This window comes from Cupressus sempervirens, chromosome 10 (genome assembly GCF_028749045.1).
Source record: "Cupressus sempervirens isolate cs-2001-9-10 chromosome 10, ASM2874904v1, whole genome shotgun sequence".
NCBI lineage: Eukaryota > Viridiplantae > Streptophyta > Pinopsida > Cupressales > Cupressaceae > Cupressus > Cupressus sempervirens.
Window position 1 is genome coordinate 841,306,967 of NC_143127.1, and position 8,731 is coordinate 841,315,697.

Here is an 8,731-nt window from a genome sequence, read left to right on the forward strand (position 1 = left end):
TTTTGGAAATTCTTTATGAACATAAAATTATGTCATTAATTAATAATAAAGAATTTTCATAATATAAGCAAGAGTCTACAAACAATGGTAAATTGTGAGCCTCTTATTCGGAAGGTCTTAGATTTGAATCTACTCGAACTTAATAAACAATAATAATAATTAATGATAACAAATAATAATAATAAAAGAAGAAATTTTCAAAACATATAATGTTAAATCAAAAATTACTTCTAAAGATACATATTCACAAAAAATAAATAGAAAAGAAACTATTCATAATAAAAATTTTAATAATAATTACTTCTAAATTAACATTATATAAAAGATTTTTTTATTAACATTCTAGATTACACTCTGCAATCTATCATAAAGATAACTTTAAAAAAGATAAAAATTCTTATATTTTCTACTCAATAATTGATTACTCAATATAATTCAAAACATACCAAAGAAATATACACACTTTCAACAAAACTCTACATTTATTTATTTACCTTCATTAGACCTTACCCTACACAACCCAGGGGTTAATTCTAGATAGAAAACCTGACAAGAAATCGCTCCTATTGGTGTCTGTCTTAAGCCTTTCCCTGAAAACCGTGAACTATTTTGACGGATCGGAAACACTTGATATGGAATGATGTTCGCCCCAGATATCACTGTTACTATCTTCTCTATGGGCCTCTGTAGAACTCGAAATTTGAGGCAAAGAAGCCTCCATCGTGCCTTCCAAGATCTTCACCACTTCACTCATACTCGGCCTCTCATTCTCATCGCATTGAATGCACATCCCAGCCACCATAGCGGCTCTTCTCACCTCTCTAACATCCGCTTCACTTGCTATTCTTGGGTCCACAACACCTATTATGTTTTCCCTCTGAATTTGAGATGAAGCCCAGGTAGGATAGTAGAACCTACTCATCTCAACGTTCATGTCCAGATTTCTACGACCAGATATAATTTCCAGCAACGTCATACCGAAACTGTAAACATCCACCTTGGGAGTGATTGGAAGGCCAGAGATCCACTCTGGAGCCAAATACCCGCGAGTTCCTCTTGTGGTCGTCAATACGCGGCTGAAATCTCTGCCAACCAGCTTCGCTAGCCCAAAATCTCCCACCTTTGGGCTGAAGTCCTCGTCCAACAGAATGTTTTCAGGCTTAATATCGCAGTGAATGATGCGATCCCTGCATTCCTCGTGGAGATAAACTAATCCTCGTGCAGTGCCCACTGCGATCTCAAACCGTGTCTTCCAGTCCAACACCTTCTGTCGGTCTTCTGGCTGAGAGAAGAGAAAGGAGTTCAAGGAGCCGTTGGGCATGTAGGCATACACCAGTAACCTTCGTGAACGTTCTACGCAGAATCCCCACAGCCTGACCAAATTAAGGTGCTGTATTCTGCCAGTGGTGACCATTTCTGCACGGAATTGTTTTTCTTGATTCGAAGAACCCTCTAATCTTTTAACAGCAATAAGCGTGCTGTCTGGTAGAGTTCCTTTGAACACAGAGCCGAAAGCTCCGCTACCCAGCTTATGCTTGAAATTCCCTGTTGCAATTCGCAGCTCTTTGTAACTGAACCTTTTCAGCGACACCGGCACCTCCTCTGCCATATCTTTCTTTGGCATTCTGCGACGTTTCCACATAATAAACGTGGCCGACAAGAAAGCCGCCACTACAAAAAAGGACGCAGCGGCAGAGAGTGAAATAGTAAGTTCGTGGTCTTTGCTTCTTGAATCTGATTTCGACTGCGGCAACTCAGATGCAGCCAGCCTAACGAAGACTGATTGGCCCTCAGAAAACCGCATTCCACGTAAATCTCCGAACCACAATCTACAAACAGGTGATTCAGAAATTGGGAAAGCAAAGGCTGTGCAGGAGCAATTGTTGAGACAGGCAGCCCGGCAGCCTTGCTGCGTGTGCTCTATGTTGTATAAGACTGTTTCTTTTTCAGACAAGTATTGATTCATGGCTTCCGAGAAGCCGTCGGTTGTGCAATGAAGGCGTCTTCGTCGAGCACATCCGCTTGACCACCAACTCTTTGAGCCATTCTTGGGCGTGAATCCCTGGACACAACTACACACATCATTCGCATTGCACAGTCCATACGCTCCGCAGATTTCGAAGTCGCTGCATTGACCCTGGTATGTCGACCATCTCAGACTCCATTTACCATCATCCATCAAGTAGTAAAGTTCATATCTTCCTTTCTCACTCACCAAGAACCTACCCGTGAGGATATGATCTATCTGGTTAATAACATAATTAACATATATTCTTGACGAAGAGAGCCTTACACAAGACGCTTGGAGTCTCTTCGAACCTTGCAATTGCGGTTCCCTGGCAAAATAATCCCCAGTCCATTCTCCACTGGACAGATAAGGAACCGTGTTGTTATAGACCAGCATCATCTGTGTCTTTTCTGGAGAGGTGTCCATTCCGAAAGAGAAGAGCCCACTTGCAGGATCTGAAGAACTCTTCCAGGAAGTCAGCTTCATTCCTTTCCACATCTTCATGCCAGGCAGCCACGTATCTGTCGGATGTGCGAAACTCTCCCAAACAATCGCAGACTTGTTGTGCGCGTCCACCATAATGAAATTACCAGAGTCCGTTAGAACTGCTCGTGAAGCTCTTTTCCCTACCCCAGTCGACCAAACTAACCGACCTTCTCTACCAAACAATCTGAGATGACCGTCTCTCGAAAAGTTCAGAGCGCCGGGCTTGTTTCCGACAGGACTGTTTCTGTTAGCCATCCAAATTATAGTCTGCTCAGAGATTTGTGAATACCAGATGCTGAGATACCAAGTTTTCGTACCTGTCGGACTGAAAAATCCCAGTGTAAATGTGCCATTTTTTGAAATTAGGGTCTGATTTCCAGTGAGCGAAGCCCCTAAGAGAAGCGTATCCCCACCATCAGCCGCAAGTGAATTGCAGTAATGCGCTGCAATAATCATAGCAATTGCTAGGAACAAATGCTTCATCGCTGATTTGATAACTATAACGTTTGTATTTTTCTCAACAATTGTTTCTATGTGGTGACTGAATTGACCATAAACAGTTTCTCATATATCTCAGAATTTAAATAGCAAATAGAAGGCTATGCCGTATATGAGTTTACGAATTTGATTTCTTTGGCCTCTCACGCGTTTGTTGTAATTAGTGATTGACAGATGAACGAAGTCAAGTCTTTTTAAATGCGTGTATCCTATAACCAAGTCTTCTGCGCGGGTCAATAGACGTGTTCGGTCAGGAAGAAAAATCTGTCTTCTTTTGTGTTAAGTTTTAATTTAGACTTTATCCAATACAGTAATAATAGGCACCGGCTACGGTGGCACACAACCCTTTGCACTTCTGTATGGACTGGCTGACAGTACCCGTCTCTTTGACATCAAGTGCAGTTTTGCATTATTGTACCGTCAGATAAAATTTTATTTTAAAAAGAAATTAACATTTAGGAATATCATATATATTTTTTCAAACAAATTATAATGCTTCTTAATATTATAAACAACTTTCGTTGAAAAATATTAACTTATTCTATAATCAATTTAGATAAATAATGATATAAAATTTATTGAAAAAATAAAAACTTATTCTATAATCAGTTTAGGAGACGGGTACAGCGAGTCCATAGAGAAGTGCAAGCCGGTGTCGTAATAATAGGGCAATCAACTTTGTATGATCAATCAATTCACAGTTATCTGACAAACACGTAAGATTTTAGTGAGGCTGACCATGTCGTACCCTATAGACGTATAGACCATTGACATCTAGTTTGTATTGAATAAATCCAAAGAATGCGGACCACAAATGAGCAATATTGAAAGCTTACATTAGTTATTGCTTGGTGTATATTTAATGCATGATGGTTTGCGTGGAAAGCTGGAGTTTCTAGATGCCCATATGAGTTGACATTTTCAACCCATTCTGCAGCTCAATAAAATCTAGTCAAGCCAGTAGACTTTACTTGTGAGCTGGCTCATGTACGGATCACTTAAATACTTGTATCATCTTGAATAATATCTTCGTGTCATGGACGATAAGAAACTCGTCAACAAACTACCTCTTCACATTTAAAGATCTTTATACTTCAATCAAGGTAGATTGATTCGTCATTTTGAATAAATGCAATATAGTTGGTCACGCAAAATGCACATGACTAGATGACTAGTGAAAGTATATATATATATATTTGTGCGTGTGTGTTCATCTTCAATACTATTCATTATCAATCGCACTTTAGTGTTCAATGGGTACACTGAATAGATATGGAAGATAATCTTATCCCCCTCTCATCCTCTTTGTATCTCATTTCTTCTCGCCAATTTATCTCACCATCTATATCTTTTTCTATCTCTTTCTATCTATCTCTCCCTCTTTCATTCTCTCTTCTTTATCTATTAATATTTGTCTTTGTACATTTACACATCTCTCTCTTTCTTTAATATCTCTACATCTCCATATTTATCCCCCATCTCTTATACTATCTTTATCTACAAGCATGAAAGTTGTAATGTTAAACTAACAAACAAATTTACTTAAAAGTATGAAATTTATAATGTTAAGACAAGAATTGTTGAAGCCTCCATACACTATAATAAATATACTTATTGTGTTTACAATGTTTTTCAATATATGCTTCAAAATGAGAACTCACACATACTATCACAAGCATTGTGAAAAAATACAATCTTGTCTATATGGTAGAATAGGATTGGCATAAAAGTCTCCAATGTCCCTCAATACCATTTTCTTCAAAATAAAATTTGATCATTTCTTGCATTTGCAATTACATTTTATTAATATGTTGACTTAATTTCAAAACCTGTTCTAGCATATTTGATTATTGGGAAGAAAAACACCAATCTTTCATCACAAAATGGATGCCACAGTGGTCTTTGTGGACCCTACTTTGAAGGCGACAATGAATATTTGGTCCCTGGTATCATTTTAGTAATTTGAATTGTTTACAATCACTTTTATAACAAAGTTATTAGTTCATGCCAAAGGCATGAAACTATTGGAATCATTCAATCTAATTCTACAATTAAATCAATTAATTATATTAAAGAAATAAAACAACTTCTATAATTCATATTTATTCTTCAAGAATTAAAGTAATTTCTATAGTTCATATTTATTCTTTATTTTGATGAATATATAAATCTTATTTACTTTTCATTTGATTGGTGAATACTTTTTTTTTTGTAAGGAGAAAATTCAGTTTCCTCTCACAAAAAATTCCATATTTTTACAAAGTGTACTATACAAATGTGACAAGAAATAAATTTGATGAAACAATGGTCATTGATAACCTGTCAATTAACAAATGTGACAATACTTAATTTACTGACAATTTCATGCATTTTGTAGGATTATCATTCTTACTTTAGAAACAATAGTTATTTTTTTACACCTTTTCAAGTTAGGTAGATTTGTTGGCTTTAATTGTGTATGTGAAATGATTATGAATCAATTTTTTTTTGTTTCTATTAGAGAAGGAGTTTTTATGATTTTATGATTTTTCTTTTCAATATTAAATATTTCATGTTATAAAAAAATATTTACTATTATTTAAATGGTGAATAATAATTGAATACTTATCATTCATTGTATTGTTTAAATTTTTTTAATTTAATTTGTATTGATGAGTGATATTATGTATGATTTTTTTAATAATTGTTAATATTATGTTAATCTTACACGAATAATATTTTTTTAAATCATGATAGAATTAGTTTTTAGTTTTTTATTATTTCTTTCTATTGCAGATAAAAGAGTTTGAAGAAAGACAAGAGCTAACTTGTAAGCCTCTCATGTGCAAGGTTGGGGTTCAAGTCTAGTCGAGCTTAGCACATAAATTTTTCTTTCATGCAATCAAATAAAAAATAACAATGAGTACAAATAGAAGTAAATTGGTGGCGAACCTTTTATATTAATAATTTTAAATTCTCTATTACTTTAATTCATTCAAACACTTTGTCAAGTCAACATCATTATTTTTCCTTTATTTTAAAATGGACATTATCACCCCTTACATTATTAACCCATGTCATTCAACTATTGCGCCATATACTTAAAATAGAAAATTAAAGTTTGTTATTGAGTAATTTAATTTTAAAAAATATCAATTAGCTTATTATTTTAATATGTCTTATAGTTTATTTTAGATTTATTTGTAAAATTATTTTTATTTAACCTATACACTCATACTAATTTCACCAAATTTAAATTCAGACTATTGGCATGAACTTTGAGACTTTTTGTTTCTTGTTGTGAATATGGACTGGGTATCTTGCATCATTTGAATGAACCTAGACGTATCTCCTTTGTTTAGTATTTTGGATTCAATTACAGCTTGTTTTTTTTTTTTTTTAATTATTAAAAAATATAAACAAATTGGTCACGCAGGTGCATTTTGACCCCTCCATAGCCAAAAGCATCTCTTTTTCTAAGTTCACAAATTTTTTATCAAAGATTACACCTCAAAATGCTCTCCATCTACACAATGACTTTAGGGACTTTAAAACAATTTTAGGACAACCATCAAAGCATGAAGGATATAATTTTTTTATGAGATGTAAATGGTCTGATCAACATTTATACAAAATGTAGAAGCACACTCAAAGATATATGGGTTGTTTGTGTTGGAATAATCAAACGGGAAGAATACTTTTGAGAGTGGGGGGGTGAATCAGAAGTATCACACTTAAACCTTAAAAAAATTTAATTGAAAATAAATTGCATGCATGTAAACATATCAATTAAGCATAAAGTAAACACATGCATCAAAACACATAACACCAAATTTGGTAACCCAAAAACCCTCCAAAATGAGAAGGTAAAACTGGGGTAGGGATGATACCACAAAATATCACTATAGCAATAATGTTTGACCACTTCTAATGGTCTACCCTGTTAAAGGCTTTACATTGTATCAATAGTGACATGTCTAAAGGATTTACTAACACTTTACATGAAGTGTCACCCTGTTAAATGATTTTATCACCTTGTCAAAGGTTCTACAACTTAGCTATTAAGCTAACCTATCAACATAGGATTTTATTTCTAATACAATTGCTAGAAAGTATTAGATTAATAAACCTGATAGCTTACAATCCTTGATTGCTGAATTTAGGCACTTGATCTGCTCTCTTTTATCTTGATCCTTTGGGATATGATATGCTACTCTTCAATATTCTGATACTTTGTTCTTGATCAACTAGATGCTGCAATGTTACTCTGTTTCTCTAAGTCTTTTCACACTTCCCTTTGAATTTCACTATTTTTCACCCATACACTCTGTACCATGCATACAATAGGGTTTTGTCCCCCTTTTTAAAGATTTTGAAGACTTAGGGTTAGGTATGAATCTACAATCCATATTGAATATTTACTATAATTCACTATAATTTCACTATATATTGAAGACTATAGGGTTAGGGTTAGGTATGAATTTCACTATAATTCACCCATACACTTCTTTGTACCATGCATACAATGGGGTTTTGTCCTCCCTTTTAAAGATTTTGAAAACATAGGGTTAGGTATGAATCTACGATCCATATTGAATATTTAGTTTCCGCTCATTCCTTTCACTTTTCTTATTGGTTGCATGCCTTCTCCATTTTTCTTATTGGCTGCATGTTGATTGCATAGGAAATATAAAAGATTCAATCTTATCTTTTAATCCCTTCGTGATTCATCCAAAAATGGCTTACATCTGAGTTTCTGAAGGCACAAACTCATATGTTGATTTTGTGTTACTCGACACATACTAGATTACTGGTGCTCGGCAGATATATGATTATGGTTTGCTTGGCACCTATTGCACTCTATCTTGCTCGTCACATGTAGTATTCTGGCTTGCTTGGCATCAACTGTGACTTGACACCTATATATCACTCGACTCATATGGTTCACTCGACAGCTGAAGTCACTCAGCACCTGTATCATGCTTGGCACCTGAAGTCACTTGGTACCTATTGGAATTCTGGCTCAGCACATACTATGGCTAGGCATATATAGTGTACTTAGCTTCTATATGAAAATTGGTTAAGTGTGTTGACACTCAATCGTCAAAACCAATCTGAGACAACAATCTCCCCCTTTGACATGAGTGTCAAAAATACTTAACTAAGCATTATACTTGGTCTTATGAGTACATTATCCAATTTGTTCGGCATATGTACAAAATTTCAAAAACTTCTTCAAAATTTTGCAAAGAACAATATGTCTCAAAATTCTTACAACTCCCCCTTTTATATGTCTCCCCCTTTTTGGCTATCATAGGATATGTACAATCTTTCCCCCTTTATTCTCCAAAAGAATCAAAGAATGAAATTACTTAGTATTCTCCCCCTTAGTTATATCTCCCCTTTATTTCATATCTCACCCTTTTTTGACACTGATGTCAAAGGGTACTAAGGGTTAAGACCATATTTTGCAAAAAATGTACTATTTACGTCCATAATCATCTTGAGAGTTGCATCTCAATTCTCCAAAACAATTTTCAATGATTTATGCTGGATGGTAGTCTCTACAACAAGATGTAGAGAGATTGGGATCTTTCTTTAGAACATTCTCAACACAGGCTTGTTCTTTTTGGAGTACTTCCAAGTGTGGGGTTATGGAAGACTGTATCTGCATCAGTTTGGCCTTAATGTTGGCCTCTTCTACTGTCAACATAACTAGTTCTTTCTATGTATGAAGTGTTTGAGCAAAATGGTTCTCAC

General features: G+C 34.9%; 1 pseudogene; it reads right to left on the reverse strand.

The window, feature by feature from the left end:
• Positions 1–456: 456 nt before the first annotated feature.
• Positions 457–2,989, reverse strand: LOC149536608 (G-type lectin S-receptor-like serine/threonine-protein kinase At2g19130 pseudogene; annotated as a pseudogene).
• Positions 2,990–8,731: the final 5,742 nt, after the last annotated feature.